At 41.6% G+C, this 16,495-nt stretch overlaps 1 protein-coding gene across 3 annotated transcripts in view; it reads right to left on the bottom strand.

The window, feature by feature from the left end:
- The window catches only part of GMNN (geminin DNA replication inhibitor), a 76,250-nt gene that overhangs the window by 38,351 nt on the left and 21,404 nt on the right, over window positions 1–16,495 (bottom strand). For all 3 annotated transcript variants that reach the window (XM_039462718.2, XM_074398531.1, XM_039462717.2), the window contains exon 2: window positions 10,608–10,760. The gene's annotated coding sequence lies outside the window, so the exon portion shown is untranslated. The remainder of the gene's footprint in view (window positions 1–10,607; window positions 10,761–16,495) is intronic.

Below are 16,495 nucleotides of genomic sequence, written 5' to 3'. Positions count from 1 at the left end.
TTACTTATCTGCTATGCTTTAGTATGGCAAGCAATGGTTTTTATGATGGTTTTATTATGGCAATGGTTAAGAGCAGATAAATTAATCAGTTTTGTTTAAAAATCTCCACGGACATCACACATCTAATTGCCTGCACCCGGAGCAGACTGCTCCAACCCTTCCTCCCCTCTGTAGGCCACTCAAGCTTCACCTGTGGCAGAAAAAAAAAAAAAAAAAAGCCTAAAGGAAGCTAGCAAAAGCAAACTTGGCCTGGAGGTAAGAGCAAGGTCAACCATCAAGAATGAGGGGAAACTGGTTCTAGGTCAGGACTACAGCTGAGCCTGCATTTATTAGAGCCCCCACAGACTGCAAGAAGGATGCATGTGGGATTATATTGCAAGCATGCACACGGTTCAGAAATAGGATGGACCCCCTCAGCAGCTGACCAGTCACTGTGTGCGCTTGTACTTCTAAAACTGAGGTTAATAAGAGACCTCAGAAAATTGAATGACCCTAGTTTTGGAAAGCTCCCTTTTGGAGGCCCCATAAGCATTTGTACTCACTAAAAGAAAGTCTGATGAAAGGGGTCCACCAATATTCACTGCAACAAGCATCCGTATTGGGTGCAGTTCCCCGTGGACCTCTCTGAGTGGGAGGAAATCCCTTTGAGCTGGGCTGCCTTGACTCCTCACTGGGGCAGTGAGGTTGGCTTATAGCAAGCAGCACAAACTAGTATTTTACCTAGAAAGCTTAGTAGTTAGGACGATAGGCTTGCCAAGAACAGAGAGTTCAATGGAGTGCTCTTAAACTTGAGAAATGGCTTGAAATGGCTGCTGTGGAGAGAGGGAGAAAGAACCGGGAACTATGGGATTAAGGCCCAGCGAGTGTTGAAGGTCACAACAAAAGAAACACTTTAGACAAAACAAATTTAACAGTTTGCTTGAACAAAGAACAATCTGCACATCTGTCAGCAGAACCAGAAGTTCAGAGAATTCAGTTCCACAACCTGGGTAGTATTTATAGAAAAAGGATGAAGAGGCCAGGAGCCATGGTTCACACCTGTAATCCCAGCAATTTGGGAGGCCAAGGCGGGCAGACCACTTCAGGCCAGGAGATGGAGACCAGCCTGGCCAACATAGTGAAAACCTGTCTCTACTAAAAATACAAAAATTATCCAGGCATGGTGACTCATGCCTATAATCCCAGCTACTACTTAGCAGGCTGAGATGGCAGAATCCTTGAACTCAGGAGGTGGAGGTTGCAGTGAGCTGAGATTGTGCCATTGCACTTCAGCCTGGGCATCAGTGAGACTGTCATATAAATAGCCAAAGACAGCAGAAACAAAGAACAGAGACTGGCTGTTTCATAGTTACTTTCCTGGTAAAGGTTAGAGCAGAGGGGACTTCCTTATCATGCCGGCTAAAACTGGCCTGTTTGGGGATTTGTATCTCCTGATTTCTTGGAAGGTCAAGCAAACAACTTGATCTTGTCTTGGTGGCGTGGGATTATTTTATTTTTGACACAGAGTTTCGCTCTGTCACTCAGTCTGGAGTGCAGTGGTGCGATCTCCACTCGCTGCAGCCTCGGCTTCCAGAACTCAAGGGATCCTCTCATTTCAGCCTCCTGCATAGCTGGGACAGCAGAGTGCACCATTATGGCTGGATAATTTTTTAATTTCTTGTAGAGACAGACTCTCTCTGTGTTGCCCCCTCTGATCTTAAAGTCCTGGGCTTAAGCGATCCTGCCACCTTTGCCTCCCAAAGTGCTAGGATTACAGGCCTGAGCCACAGCACCTGGCCAACGTGGCCTGGGATTTTACCATAAGTGACTCCATTTTGGTTTGATCTGCTGGGGCCTAGTGAATGAGCTCAGTCTAAACCAATGGGCTCCTATAAATTTAATTTAACAACCACAAGTTCTTTTAACTATAGCTTAATTTTTTTCTACTTATGGCTTCAGTGGGGAGGGAAGGCAAATTGTTACTGCTCTCTAAATCGGGAAGTGGCCATCTCCACTTCCTTTGAGGTTCTAGAAGGAACTTTGCAAGATACACCACATTTAAGATATCGTAGCAGGTACTCCTTTATTTTCAAGTGGGTTCCTGTAACTGCCTCTTTAGGGATCCTGGATAAGCTATGCTGCAGCACAACATTTAGGCTCAGGACATAAGTAGAGTCTTTCTGCTGAGCAGAACTGAGGATTCCTGAAAGTTTAGACAAATAGAAGAGAGAAGGCACCTGCTGTCCCAGGAGAAGTAGAAGAGAAAAGTGCATTTTAGTGACCTCTCCCTGTAGCAGAAGTGTGCCATTCACTATTTTAGAATCTAATCAGATTAACAGCACCTCTTCTAGGACAGGAGCAAAGATGGCGACTGGAAAAGAGACTTTCTCCTGTTCCTTCTTCAGCCTACTGTGAGGGAAAGGGCTTTTAAATACATTTGAATTTTTAAAAAATAATCAGGAAGAGCAGTATTCTCTGTTGTTTTGATGGAGTTAGCATAAACGCTAAGAGATAACAATTAGCAAGGAAAATAACCATTTATTTTTCTTCATCTTTTTTGTAAAGCAATACTTAGTAATGTGCAGTTTTAGCAAAGAAAAAAATTGAAACCCAATAAATGAATACATAAGAGTATCAAATAATAATGCAGATATAGCCGGGCGCGGTGGCTCACACCTGTAATCCCAGTACTTTGGGAGGCTGAGGCGGGTGGATCACGAGGTCAAGAGATCGAGACCAACCTGGTCAACATGGTGAAACCCCGTCTCTACTAAAAATACAAAAAATTAGCTGGGCATGGTGGCACATGCCTGTAATCCAAGCTACTCAGGAGGCTGAGGCAGGAGAATTGCCTGAATCCAGGAGGCGGAGGTTGCGGTGAGCCGAGATCGCGCCATTGCACTCCAGCTTGGGTAACAAGAGTGAAACTCTTGTCTCAAAAAAAAAAAAAAATCCGGCTATTTAAAAAATGAATTTAAGTGTCTAGAACTAGACAAAATGCAGCCCTTTGTCAGAGGCGTTTGAACCAGAGCATCTCCAACCTGAATAGGGGCTGGGTAAAATAAGGCTGAGAACTATCAGGATGCATTCCAGAAGGTTAGGCATTCTAAGTCTCAGGATGAGATAGGAGGTCAGCACAAGATACAGGTAACAAAGACCTTGGTGACAAAACAGCATGTGGTTAAGAAGTGGGCTAAAATCCCCTGAAACCAAGATGGTGATGAGAGTGACCTCTGGTCATCCTCATTGCTCATCATAAGCTAATTATAATGCATTAGCATGCTAAAAGACACTCCCACCAGTACCATAACAGTTTTCAAATGCCATGGCAACATGAGGAAGTTACCCATTTGGTCTAAAAAGGGGGGAAACCCTCAGCTCGGGGAACTGCCCGCCCCTTTCCTGGAAAATTCATAAATAATCTACCCCTTGTTTAGCAAATAATCAAGAAATCCTAAAAGTGTAATTAGTCAAGCAGCTCATGCTATTGCTCTGTCTGTGGAGGAGCCATCCTTTTATTCCTTTACTTAACAAACTTGCTTTCACTTTACTGTACTGACTCATCCCAAATTCTTTCTTGCATGAGGTCCAAGAACCCTCTCTTGGGGTCTGGATCAGGGACCCCATTTCTGATAACACCTAGAATACTAAAGAAATAGGTGTATGTGCTCTGAGTCACTGTAATTACTCTGAGAAATTATAGGACACATACCAAAAGACTGAGGGGGAAAAACTCAAACATTTTTAAAAAGAGGAGAAAAGCTTAATCAAAATAGGAATTAGTAAGCTTGGAATTGGCTACTGGTAAACTGTGAACAAACACCATTGTATAAGCACTTTGCAAGGACTCATGTAAGATGAGATGATAATAGAAGCCACCCTATACGTTCTCTGAGCAAACCCTTTCAATTGAGTCTCTCTCTCTCTTTTTTTAAAGGGTGCAGAGGCACAATTATGGTGGTAAATCAATGAACTACAACAGAAATAATTTCAGCAAAATATGAGCAAAACTTATCATGTTGTCCTTGGAGACAAGATGAAGAAATGTGATAGGTGACCTAGCAGTTTCAACAATCTAAACAGGGTTAATGAATTAATACATCAGGGACAACTTGACCAAGAGTCTCTATGGCATCTCACAAAGCTCTGCCTTATCACTATCCTGTTTGGCAACATTATGAGTAATTTATATACCGGCACCAAGGCATGCTTATCAGATTTAAAGACCACCCAAAACTAGGAGGGATGGCTAACATAATGGCTTCACAGATTCACAATTATCTCCACAGGATGGAATCTCAATCTCAAATGTCAACAAGTTGACATTTTGACTAGAATAAATGTAATAGATATTTTTACATTGAAACAAGTTTTTGCTTTAATTTTGTTTTTTAACAAAACCAGAAAGGTGGTGACCAGGCTTGGTTGCAACTCATAGAACAAAAACCTTAAAGTTTCTTTTCCAAATGAAGATGAAGTATAGGATGGAACAAAATTTAAGTTTTGATTGATTATGCATTAAAATGAAGAAGCTCTATGATGCAGCTATTGAAAAAGTTAATACTGCTTTGGACAAATTGTTACAAACAATGGTAATCATTTATTGAGAGGGAGATATGAACACTGGCTCTGGAGCTAGACCGGTTGGGTGATATTGTCAACTCTTTGTGACCACATTCCTTCATTTTTAAAGTGGGGGTGATAATGGTTTGGCTGTGTCCCCACCCAAATCTCATCTTGAATTACCACATCTTATGGGAGGTACCCAGTGGGAGGTGATTGAATCATGGTGGCAGGTCTTTCCCGTGCTGTTCTTGTGATAGTGAGTGGGTCTCATGAGATCTGACAGTATTATAATGGGGAGTTTCCCTGCACAAGCCCTCTTCTCTTGTCTGCCACCATGTAAGATGTGCCTTTCACCGTCTGCCATGATATATGAGGCCTCCCCAGCCATGTAGAACTGTAAGTCCAATAAACTTCTTTCTTTCATAAATTGCCTAGTCAAACAGATCAATACACGGGGGTAAGAACAATATTTACTTAACAGGATTCTTTTGAATAACTCAATGAGATAACACATATAAAAATTTAGAACAGTGCTCAATAAATGTTAGCTGTTATTGTATTGTTCTAGACACTTTTCACACATTTGCATGTGTATGTATGTGGCTTTTTATTTAATTACATGTATTCGTTGCAAAGTAATACACATATGAAAACAATACTAAAAGGTATACACTGAAATATTCTCCCTTAATTATCAGTCCTTCTACTAAGAGATTAAATTAAAATGCACCTTTCATTTTTATGTACAAATGGGTACACAGAATGCACAATGGTCTGCGCCTTTTCCTCCTTACTTGTTGTGTATCTTGTAGACAACTCCCTATCATTATATGTAGATCTATTGCATTCTTTGGTTTTGTTTTCTTTCCCTCTGGAGACAAGGGATGTCACTATGTTGCTCAGGCTGGTCTCCAATTCCTGGGCACAAGTGATCCTCCTGCCTCAGCCTTACAAGTAGCTGGGACTACAGGTGTACACCACTACACCTGGCCTATTCCATTCTTTTTTAAGTTGTATAGCATTCCAGTGTAGAAGTGCCATAATTTATTTACCAGGTCCCCAAACTACAGTTATTAAAGTTTGTATTCAGTCTTTTTTTTTCCACACACAATGCTGCTATGAACTTCCTTGTAGCTCAGATACTGGAGTCAGATTGTCTGGATTGAAATACCTGTGCTGTCACTTATTAACTGTGAGCATGGGTAAATGAGCTTTACCAACCTTGACTTCCTTAAGTGTAAAATAGGGATGATGATCGTGCCAAACTCATAGGGTTCTTGCGAGGATTAAATGTAGAGTGCCTTGTTTGATGCTTCTACACAGTAAGGTCTTAACAAATATAAAATACTCCCCATTTTAACTTTCCAACTTTATATACATTTCAGCTTGTAAGGTGAATTCTTAGAAGTAGAACTGCTAGATTCAAGGGTGTTCATTTAAAAATGGCAAATAGGCCAGGTGTGGTGGCTCACACTTGTAATCCCAACACTTTGGGAGGCCAAGGTGGGCAGATCACAAGGTCAGGAGATTGAAACCATCCTGGCCAACATGGTGAAACCCTGTCTCTACTAAAAATATAATCATCAGCTGGGCTTGGTGGTGCATGCAGGCAGTCCCAGCTACTTGGGAGAATGAGGCAGGAGAATCGAATGAACCTGGGAGGTGGTGGTTGCAGTGAGCTGAGATAGCACCACTGCACTCCAGTCTGGTGACAGAGCAAGACTCCATCTCAAAAAAATAAAATAAAATAAAAATAAATGAAACTCACAGATAATATTAAATTGTCCTCTGTGTTGGATCATGTTGCCTCTCTAGATACAAACTCTACCTTGTCCTGATCCTGCTCTATACCCCAGGAGGCTGTAAATCTCCAGCACCCAGTGTCTATTCAGGACCTCTGTGAGAGATGGGCAGGCAGAAGGAAGGAGCCCCAGGCCTCTGTTTGGCACTGGCTATGTTCCCTTACCAGAAGCCAGCTCCCATTAAGCAGCTCCTCCCCAGTAGCTACTAAGTCCACCAGGTTTCTTTTTTTAAAAAATGTTTATTTTTTAATAAGACAGAGTCTCTCTCAGTTGCCCAGGCTAGAGTGCAGTGGTGAGATCACAGCTCACTGTATCCTTGACCTGGGCTCAGGTGATCCTCCTGTCTCAGCCTCCAGAGTATTTGGGACCACACAGACATCTGCAACCATTGTTAAAAAAATTATTTGTAGAGACAGAGTCTCCCTGTTTCCCAGGCTGGTATCGAACACCTGGACTCAAGCAATCCTCTTCCTTGGCCTGCCAAAGTGTTGGGATTACAGGCATGAGCCACCAAACCTGGTCCCCACCGTGTTTCAAGAAAAGCTCTCTCCGCTTGCCCTGTCAGTCAGATCAGGTAGGAACTGTTTCCTGCAGGTGCTTGTCCCTGGGTCTTTCACCAGCCCTTGCAGGTTCCCCTAACCCTGAGCACATCTCTATAAACAATCCTTTCGTTAAACTTCCTTCAGTTACCCTCTCAAGATGCCATCTGACGGGTACACTATCCAATTCACACTCCTACTGATTCACTATAGGAATATTTGTTTTCCCATACTCTTGCTGTTAATGGCATGTTAAATGTTTTAAAGATTTTATACAAAATACTCCTTTAATTTTTTATTGTTTCTTGGCATGAGCACCATTTTTTTTTATCATAAGTAGTGTTTCCTTCTAAATTTCCATTTCTTAAAGGCCTTTGCATCAGTATAGAGACTTATTTCTTCAATATTGTATTCGTTCAATTAAAAATAACAGAAAATCCAACCAAAATAATAGGAAAAACTACTGAAGATATTAAAAACTTTACCCCAATAAAATTTTTTAGGTGTGATGATAACTTGTGGCTGTGTTTTTTAAATAAGAACATCCCTTATCTTTAGAGATATCCTCTAAAATAATTACAAGCAAAATGGTATGATATATTAGATTTACTTCAAAATATTCCAGAAAAATAGACAATAGAGTGGGGAATAGATGGAAGAAGACTGGGAAAATGGAGGTAATTGTTGAAAGTAGGTGATGTGTATGCAGCATGTCATTATACCCACTCTTTCCTATTCTGTAACCATTCATTAGCTCCACCCTATGCGCTAAAAGTCCCAAAATAAGAAATAAACCAACAAAAAAACCAATAGCAACAATAAACAAATAAATAAAAACAACTAAAATTCCAAGTTGAGAAGAAGGCTAGCCACTGAGATCCCCAGGTAAGGCAGCTGCTGCAGCACTGCCCAGCCAGAATCAAGGTGACTGTCACCTTCAACAACCACAGGAAGCCACAGCTCTCCAAGTTCTACCAGCTTTACAGTGAAGACACAGAATGGCAAACCATCAGGGAGACTTTTTACTTGGTATCTAAGAGAGATGAAAATGTATGTTTCTAGAAGGAGCATTATTAATTGGAGGATATGACAACAAACTGATTTCTAGATCTCACAAAATGTCATATTTTTTCTTCTGTGTGGGTTCTTCAGAAAATAAACTTGGTATTTTAGATCTAATTTGAGTATTTGTGGAAACATTAGGCAAGTGTTTCTGAAAACATCTGTAAACTGTAAACTGGATTTCATTTTCCATGTGGCTCATAATATTCTTGTAGAAATGGTATTGGGGGAATGGTACTAGAGACTGTATTAGTCTGTTTTCACATTGCAATGAAGATATACCCAAGACTGGGTAATCCATAAAGGAAAGAGGTTGAATTAACTCACAGTTCTGTATGTCTGAGGAGGCCTTGGGAAACTTACTATCACGATATAAGGGGAAACAGCCACGTCTTACATAGTGGCAGGAGAGAGCGAAGAGGGAAGAGGGAAGAGTCCTGTGTAAAACCATCAGATCTCATGAGAACTCACTCACTATCATAAAAACAGCATGGGGAAACCTCCGCCATTATCCAATCACCTTCCTCCCTTGACATGTGGGGATTACAGGTCCCTGCCTTGACCTGCGGGGATTACAATTTGTGATGAGATTTGGGTGGGAACACGGAACGAAGTCACATCAGAGACCAACAAGAATAAGATTGTTATACAAATTAATGCAAAAAATTAGCTGAAGAAACCAGAGGTTGGCTTTGTAGGAGCCTAGCAACCCAGGCTGTATCAGCTATATAGAATACTAATCTTCCCAAGATTCCAAGAAACATTAACACTGATGACATGGGTATAAAAATGCCAAACCTGCCTTCTTTTAGGTAATTTTTCTTTTCTTTTCTTTTTTTTTTTTTTTTTTTTTTGAGGTGGAGTCTCAGTCTGTCGCCAGGGCTAGAGTGCAATGGTGTGATCTTGGCTCACTGCAACCTCCACCTCCTGCGATTCTCCTGCCTCAGCCTCCTGAGTAGCTGGGATTACAGGCACATACCACCACACCTGGCTAATTTTTTGTATTTTAGTAGAGATGGGGTTTCACTATGTTGGCCAGATTGGTCTTGAACTCCCGACCTCATGATCCGCCTGCCTCGGCCTCCCAAAGTGCTGGGATTACAGGCATGAGCCACCGCGCCCAGCCTAGATAAAAAATTTTAAAGTCTATTTTCAGTAAAATCAAGGAGAAAAGGTCATCTTGTAGTTGTTTACCAAAAATAAAGGAGAATCTTAACTTTTGCTCTTGGATTTAAGTCAAGGTATTGTACAGAAGTTGCCTAAGATCAGTACATATGTGAAGTTCAATTCACCTTTTCTTGTTTAGTGATTTTTAAATAAATCAAATTGTTGCAGTATGATTTTCTTTTCTAAACTGGCTTTCTATGCCCACCAAAGGCATTCCCTGTATATTGGCTATTATAACATTTTGAAAAGTATTTATGATATTTCTTTATGTATCACCCAAAACACTGATATTTTGTGTGAATTACAAGTGTGGCATTCCTTAATTCTTTCTGCTATTTATCACTTAAAAAGCCGAGTGTAGATTGTGTGAAAATATTATGACTTTGTTCTTTTTCCTTTTTGAGACAGAGTCTCGCTCAGTCACCCAGACTGGAGTGCCATGTGCGATCTCAGTTCACTGCAACCTCCACCTCCTGGGTTCAAGCGATTCTCCTGTCTCAGCCTTCCAAATAGCTGGGATTACAGGCGTGCACCATCATCCCCAGCTAATTTTTGTGTTTTTAGTAGAGATTGGGTTTTACCATGTTGGCCAGGCTGGTTTAAAACCCCTGACTTCAAGTGATCTGCCCACCTGGGCCTCCTAAGGTGCTGGGATTACAGTCATGAGCCACACACCTGGCCATGACCTTTCTTCTTAGTTTAAATAAACTCCAATAAAAAATTCAAGTGAAACAATTTTTTATGTCTATAATATTATCTGCAGTCCATTAGGTTAGGTATGGCTGTAAACACTTAATCATAACTTTTCAGTTGTAATTTTATGTTCACATTACATTTGGGTATCTCTCAATATTTTTAAAGAAAATTTTCAAACTTATATGGCTGGTCCACAGATTTGTCACATCCTGTTGTTTTGAAAATTTCCAAATACATATGAAAATGGAAAGAATATTATTATGAAGGCCTGTGTACTCTCTGCCTAGATTCAACAACTGTCATCTTGTTGACACATTTATTCATCTCTCCGTATAATGCTTTTTTAAAAACACAACTGTTTGAAAGTCTTTGACACTTGTGCTTCTTCTAGTTCCTTTCCTTCCTCCTGAGTTTTTAGTCTTGTTTTCTGACTTCCTGTATGCAGGTTCCTTTTTCTAACAACCTTACATAGAAGGCTGTTACATAGAAGCCTTCTTAGAAAAGAGGAAAAGTGCTCTTAACTTTGTGCTCACCCCAGCCACCACCATCTGTCTCTTTCTTTCTCACAGCCCACTTTCTCAAAGGAGAGTCCACACTCCTGTTTCCACTTCCTACCTCTCAGTAGGTCTCAATAGACCGCAGTGTGCCCTCCACACAACTTCACCTCGGCACCATCTGGGGCCTCATCACTAGGAAACTCAACAGAAGCCAGGCTCCTCTTTTTGGCGTTACATGCTGTTGAGCTCCATCTTGAAATCTGTTCCTCCTGCCAGAGCAGCATTCACTTCTGACTCACCTGCTTTTCCAGCTGTCCCTGCTCAGGACCCATCATCAACTCTCCTTTGTGCTTGCCTCTTGAATCTGAGCATTCTAAATGGCGTCAACTCCATCCTTAGTCTCCAATCAAGAGCTTCACCATTTTGTCCCTTATTACAGGAATTTCAGGTATCTGTAAGATGATGAAGAGAAACTCTTTATTTGAGAGAACCCATGAGGATGACTGCTTCATGACTGCTTCATCAACTGGTTTCTTTCGATCCTCCAGTTATAGGTCTTCTGGCCTTTGCAGGTTTAATAAAATCATACCCAGAGGCTATTCAGAGGAAAGAATGCAGGTAAAAGGCAAAATGATCTTGCTTGTTATGGCCTAGAGAAAGGATTGATGGCTAAAGAAACAGAATGTTGTCTTTCTTTTTTCTTTTTTTGAGATGGAGTCTCCCTCTGTTGCCAGGCTGGAGTACAGTGGTGAGATCTTGGCTCACTGCAACCTCTGCCTCTTGCATTTAAGTGATTGCCTTGCCTCAGCCTCCCAAGTAGCTGGGACTTCAGAAGCCCGCTACCACGCCCAGCTAATTTTTGTATTTTTAGTAAAGACAGGGTTTCACCATGTTGGCCAGGATGGTCTCAATTTCTTGACCTCATGATCTGCCCGTCTCATCCTGCCAAAGTGCTGGGATTACAGGCTGAACCACCACACCCGGCCTGTTGTCTTTATTACGAAGTTGTAGGATGTTATTTATCCATGATAAAGTCCTATTTCCCCCATCTCCACTGCTAATTTAAAGTTGACTATTACAGACCCTATTCACAGGTCAAATACACACAACACACATTGATTTCTAGCCGTAATGCTTCACAGAGCTAATCAGTCTGTTTTGCTTGCTTGAGAGATCTGTACCTAATTTTTTAAGCATCAAAGGAAAAAAGCATAGTCAACTCCTTGTAATACCTGAATGACAGGTACTGTTCCCTTTAGGGAACATGTTGCTATTGAGAAAACATCTATGTTATGAATTAAGCCTGGGATGAGGAGCAGTGGACTTTGAGACTAAGAGAAAAAAATAATCAGTAGGCAATGCCGATGCATCAGAAAAGGAACATAGAAGGAGGCCAGCAGAGTCCTTTAGTAGGGTTTTTTATTGTTGCTGTTTTTCTTTTCTTCTTCTTTTTTTTATAGAGTCTCACTCTGTCACCCAGGCTGGAGTGCAATGGTGCAATCTTGGCTCATTGCAACCTCTGCCTCCTGAGTTCAAGCGATTCTCCTGCCTCAGCCTCCTAAGTAGCTGGGATTACAAGTGTCCACCACCACGCCTGGCTAATTTTCTGTATCTTTATTAGAGACAGGGTTTCAGCTTGTTGGCCAGGCTGGTCTGAACTCCTGACCTAGTGATCCACCCACCTCAGCCTCTCAAAGTGCTGGGATTACAGGCAAGCCACCGTGCCCGGCCCCATATAACCTACTCTTAATCTAATTAGAGACTAAACTAATTACTGATCTTGTATGCCTGCTTTATTATAAAATGGCAGCCCAGTACGCTGATTTTATTATAAAAAGTCTAGTACAGGTGATACACATGAAGTCTCAAGTTTAGTTAATAGTACGTGTCAATGTTAAGTTTCTTATTTTGGCAGCTGTACCACAGGAATGTAAACATGTTAACATTGAGGGAAACTGAGTGAGAGTGATATGGAAACTCTGAAATATTTTTGCAACTTTTTTATAAATGTAAAATTGTTCTAAAATAAAAAGTTTACTTTAAAAAAACAAGCCTAGCATGTGGCAATGATTATAACAATGGATGTTTGGATAATGACCTGTTTAGTGTTCTCCAGATGGATACTATAGTCATTAAAGTTATGTATAATAGACCAGACACCGTGGCTCACGCCTGTAATCCCAGCACCTTGGGAGGCTGAGGTGGGCGGATCACCTGAAGTCAGAAGTTCAAGACCAGCCTGACATAGTGAAACCCCGTCTCTACTAAAAATACAAAAATTAGCCAGGCATGGTGGCACACGTCTGTAGTCCCAGCTACTCCGGAGGCTGAGGCAAGAGAATCACTTGAACCTGGGAGGCAGAGGCTGCAGTGAGCTGAGACCACACCATTGCACACCAGCCTGGGTGACAGAGTGAGACTCCATCTCAAAAAAAAAAAAAAAAGAAAAAAAAAAGTTCTATATAATAAAAAGCATAATGACAATTTTGGCACATTCCAAGTAAAATCTCTGTTTTAAAACTCAGCTCAGGTTATCCATTCTAACCTCACAAATGACTGATAAAGCACAATCAGACCAGAACAATTCTCTAGTATTTTGTAGAATATATGGAAGTACTGTCTTTCTTGAGCCTAAAATAAATTGGATGAGACCAGCTGACTAAGAGAAAACAATCTTCTGCCAGTTTCTTCTGCGTTTCCGGCTTATTTGGAAAGAAAGACCAAGAAGCTGAGTGGATCAGAGCTCACCTGTTTCTTCTTTTTTCATTCTGCTGTTTGGATATGCCTGGGTTGTGGCAAATGTTGAGATCCCCAAATCCATAAGACAGGGCCCTTTAACAAATAATTTTGGGCCAGGCTTGGTGGTTCATGCCTGTAATCCCAACACTTTTGGAGGCTGAGGCAGGTGGATCACTTGAGGCCAGGAGTGAGTTGGAAACCAGCCTGGCCAATACAGTGAGACCCCCATCTTTACAAAAGAGAAAAAGAAAAACATTAGCCAGGCATAGCGGTGTATGCCACGCTTTTAGTCCTAGCTACTCGGGACTTGAGCAATCTCTGAGTAGCTAGGCTTGCAAAAGGATTGCTTGAGCCCAGAAGGTCGAGGCTGCATTGAGCTTGGATCGTGCTACCATACTCCAGCCTGGGCAACAGAACGAGCCCTGTCTCAAAAAAAAAAAAAAAAAAAAAAAAAAAAACTCAAATTTTTTGTAGAGCTCATTAAGGATCTTATATCTTCTCTTTAAACAAACAAACTAACCAACTAAAGAATCTCTGTCCATTATGATTCTCATTGATCTTTCCTCAGCTTTTAACGTTTAGTTTTATAGACCAGTTATTGGCAAACAATGACCCACAGGCCTAATCTGCCTCATCGTCTTTCTCATTACAGCCTGAGAGTTAAGAATAGCTTTTGGGCCAGGCTCGGTGGCTCACGCCTGTGGTCCTAGCACTTTGGGAGGCTGAGGCAGGTGGATCACTTGAGGTCAGGAGTTCAAGACCAGCCTGACTAACAGGAGAAAACCCCGTCTGTACTACTAAAAATACAAAAATTAGCTGGGCATAATGATGCCCTCCTGTAGTCCTAGCTACTTTGGAGGCTGAGGCAGGAGAATCACTTGAACCTGGGAGGCAGAGGTTGTAGTGGGCTGAGATCATGCCACTGCACTCCAGCCTGGGCGACAGAGCAAGACTGTTTCAAAAAAGAAAAAAAAAAAAGATGGTTTTTATATTTTTAAATGCTTGAAAGAAAAAAGACCAAAAGGAAAATGACACATGATACGAAATTCAAATTTCAGCATCTACAAAGAAAGTTTTATTAGAATACAGCCAAGCTCATTTGTTCATTCAGTGTCTGTGACTGCTTTCCCGACACAACAGCAGAACTGAGTAGTAATGACAGAGACTACAGGGCTGCAAAGACTAGTATAATCATGATCTAACCCTTTACTGAAAAATGTGCCAGTCCTGTAAGAAACAACTTCCTACACACACAGATCTCCCTCTTGGCGTTCAGAGCAGCATTCTCATCTGGCTTTCTATGTTCTCAACTGGCACTCTGGGATTTAAGCAGTGATATGACAAGGGTGGTCTGATGAGGACCAGAGCAGGAGTGTGGCTAATCAGGAGGCTGGTGGACACTAACAGGAAGATAAGATATGAAGAAATAATTAGTATGCAGCTGAGGAGGCTAGGCAGGCCCTACAAGATGTGAGAGAAAGGAAGTTCCATTTTAAGAAGTGAGCTGAGGGCCGGGCGTGGTGGCTCAAGCCTGTAATCCCAGCAGCACTTTGGGAGGCCAAGGCAGGTGGATCACAAGGTCAAGAGATCGAGACCATCCTAGTCAACATGGTGAAACCCCGTCTCTACCAAAAATACAAAAAAATTAGCTGGGCATGGTGGTGCGTACCTGTAATCCCAGCTACTCAGGAGGCTGAGGCAGAAGAATTGCCTGAACCCAGGAGGCGGAGGTTGCGGTGAGCTGACATCACGCCATTGCACTCCAGCCTGGGTAACAGGATCGAAACTCCGTCTCAAAAAAAAAAAGAAGTGAGCTGAGGAATAGGAGACACAAGGCCTGTGTGGTCTAGGCACACAGTCCAGAAAGTCAGCATTTGCAGGAACTGCATTAACAAGCAGGGTGAAACCAAGCCACAGTCTAATCTTAGGGCAAAAGTGATTTCCCCATTTTACACTGTTCTCTGGAATTGGACAGCCTTAGGTCCAAATCTACTTAGGACATTCAGAAGGAAATAAAAAACCTGAGGTAACCCCACATTCTCCAGAGATGTAACTCCTGTGATGGATGCTGAAGAAAAACTACATACCTCTCCCATACTAGACTTTTCTCAAAATCCAGTTCCACATAGTATTGATTACTTTATTGATTTACTTAGAGAGCCGTCTCGCTATGTTGCCCAAGCTGGACTCAAACTCCTGGGCTCAAATGATGTTTTTGCCTCAGCCTTCTGAGTAGCTCGGACTCTGTACCAACACACCTGGTTGATAGTGTGACTTCTGTGTCTCATCAAAATGACTTTGGGCTAGAAGCTTGTCCTTCCTTCATGACCAGGCCATATGTTTGGTTCCATTATCAAAGTGAAAGCCATCTTCTTTTCAACCTCCTAAGCAAGAAAATCTCCCTTATACATCAGTAAAGTACCAAGAACCTACATTCTTTCTAATTCTCACCTACTATAAAGAAAGTATAAAATGAACAACAGTAGGGAGAGAAAAGGTGACAAAGAGAGGGAGGTAGAAGTGTGCTGATTTAATCATTGTAATAGCCAGGGATGAAAACGGATAATCTAAAAATGATAAATCAAGTACTTGGCAAAAACCGCAATTACTTTTGCACCAACCTAATAGAATAAGTATATTTAAAAATGCAAAGATAAAGGCCAGGTGGGCTGGTTCACGCCTATAATCCCAGCACTTCAGGAGGCTGAGGTGGGTGGATCACTTGAGGCCAGGAGTTGGAAGACCAGCCTGGCCAACATGGTGAAATACTGTCTCTACTTAAAAGAAAAAAGAAAAAAAAAAAGATAAATTCTAAGAACAGAAAAAGGGAAGTGGTAACGTGCTAATTTCGTCAGTGTTCATAGTACGGAGTCAGCTGGTTCTGTTTGAAGAAAGAGGATTAGGTGCATTTATAAACTTGTAGTTATAAGGTAACCACTAGAACAAAAATGTATTTCCCTATAAATCATTAAGAAACACACAGACAGACAAACACAAAGAAAATACAGTCTAGTAGAGAAATGTTCAAAAAGTAACAACAAAAAAAACCCAGAAAACATACAAAAGTGGATACAGAATTGAGACAGAACCTATGTGTATGTGGGCTGAATTCACTGTGACAGACACTGTTGCTTAATCAATAGCCACTTCCCTGCTCCTTCCCCACTGACTTATTTTGGCTGGGGAAGGTACCCAGCCCTGGCAGATAAGTCACTATTGGCTACACCAGTCACAGCCATTCTGTGTCCTGTCTTCAGCTGTCCTTACACCTAAGAGTAGACAACTATATGGCAAGGAGATTTGAGGGGAGGTCTACTACAGGGCTACTGGGAAATATCTTTCCCCTGATGAAAGTAGCCCCAGGAGGATAAAGACTTTTACCCTGACTACCCTGTTTTCCGCCTTTGAACTGTGGTGTTGGGAGCTGTGGCAATCATTTTGAATTTGT

This window comes from Saimiri boliviensis, chromosome 4 (assembly GCF_048565385.1).
Source record: "Saimiri boliviensis isolate mSaiBol1 chromosome 4, mSaiBol1.pri, whole genome shotgun sequence".
Lineage (NCBI taxonomy): Eukaryota > Metazoa > Chordata > Mammalia > Primates > Cebidae > Saimiri > Saimiri boliviensis.
Note: the sequence above shows the minus strand (reverse complement) of the source record. Positions and strands in the feature narration are given on the sequence as shown.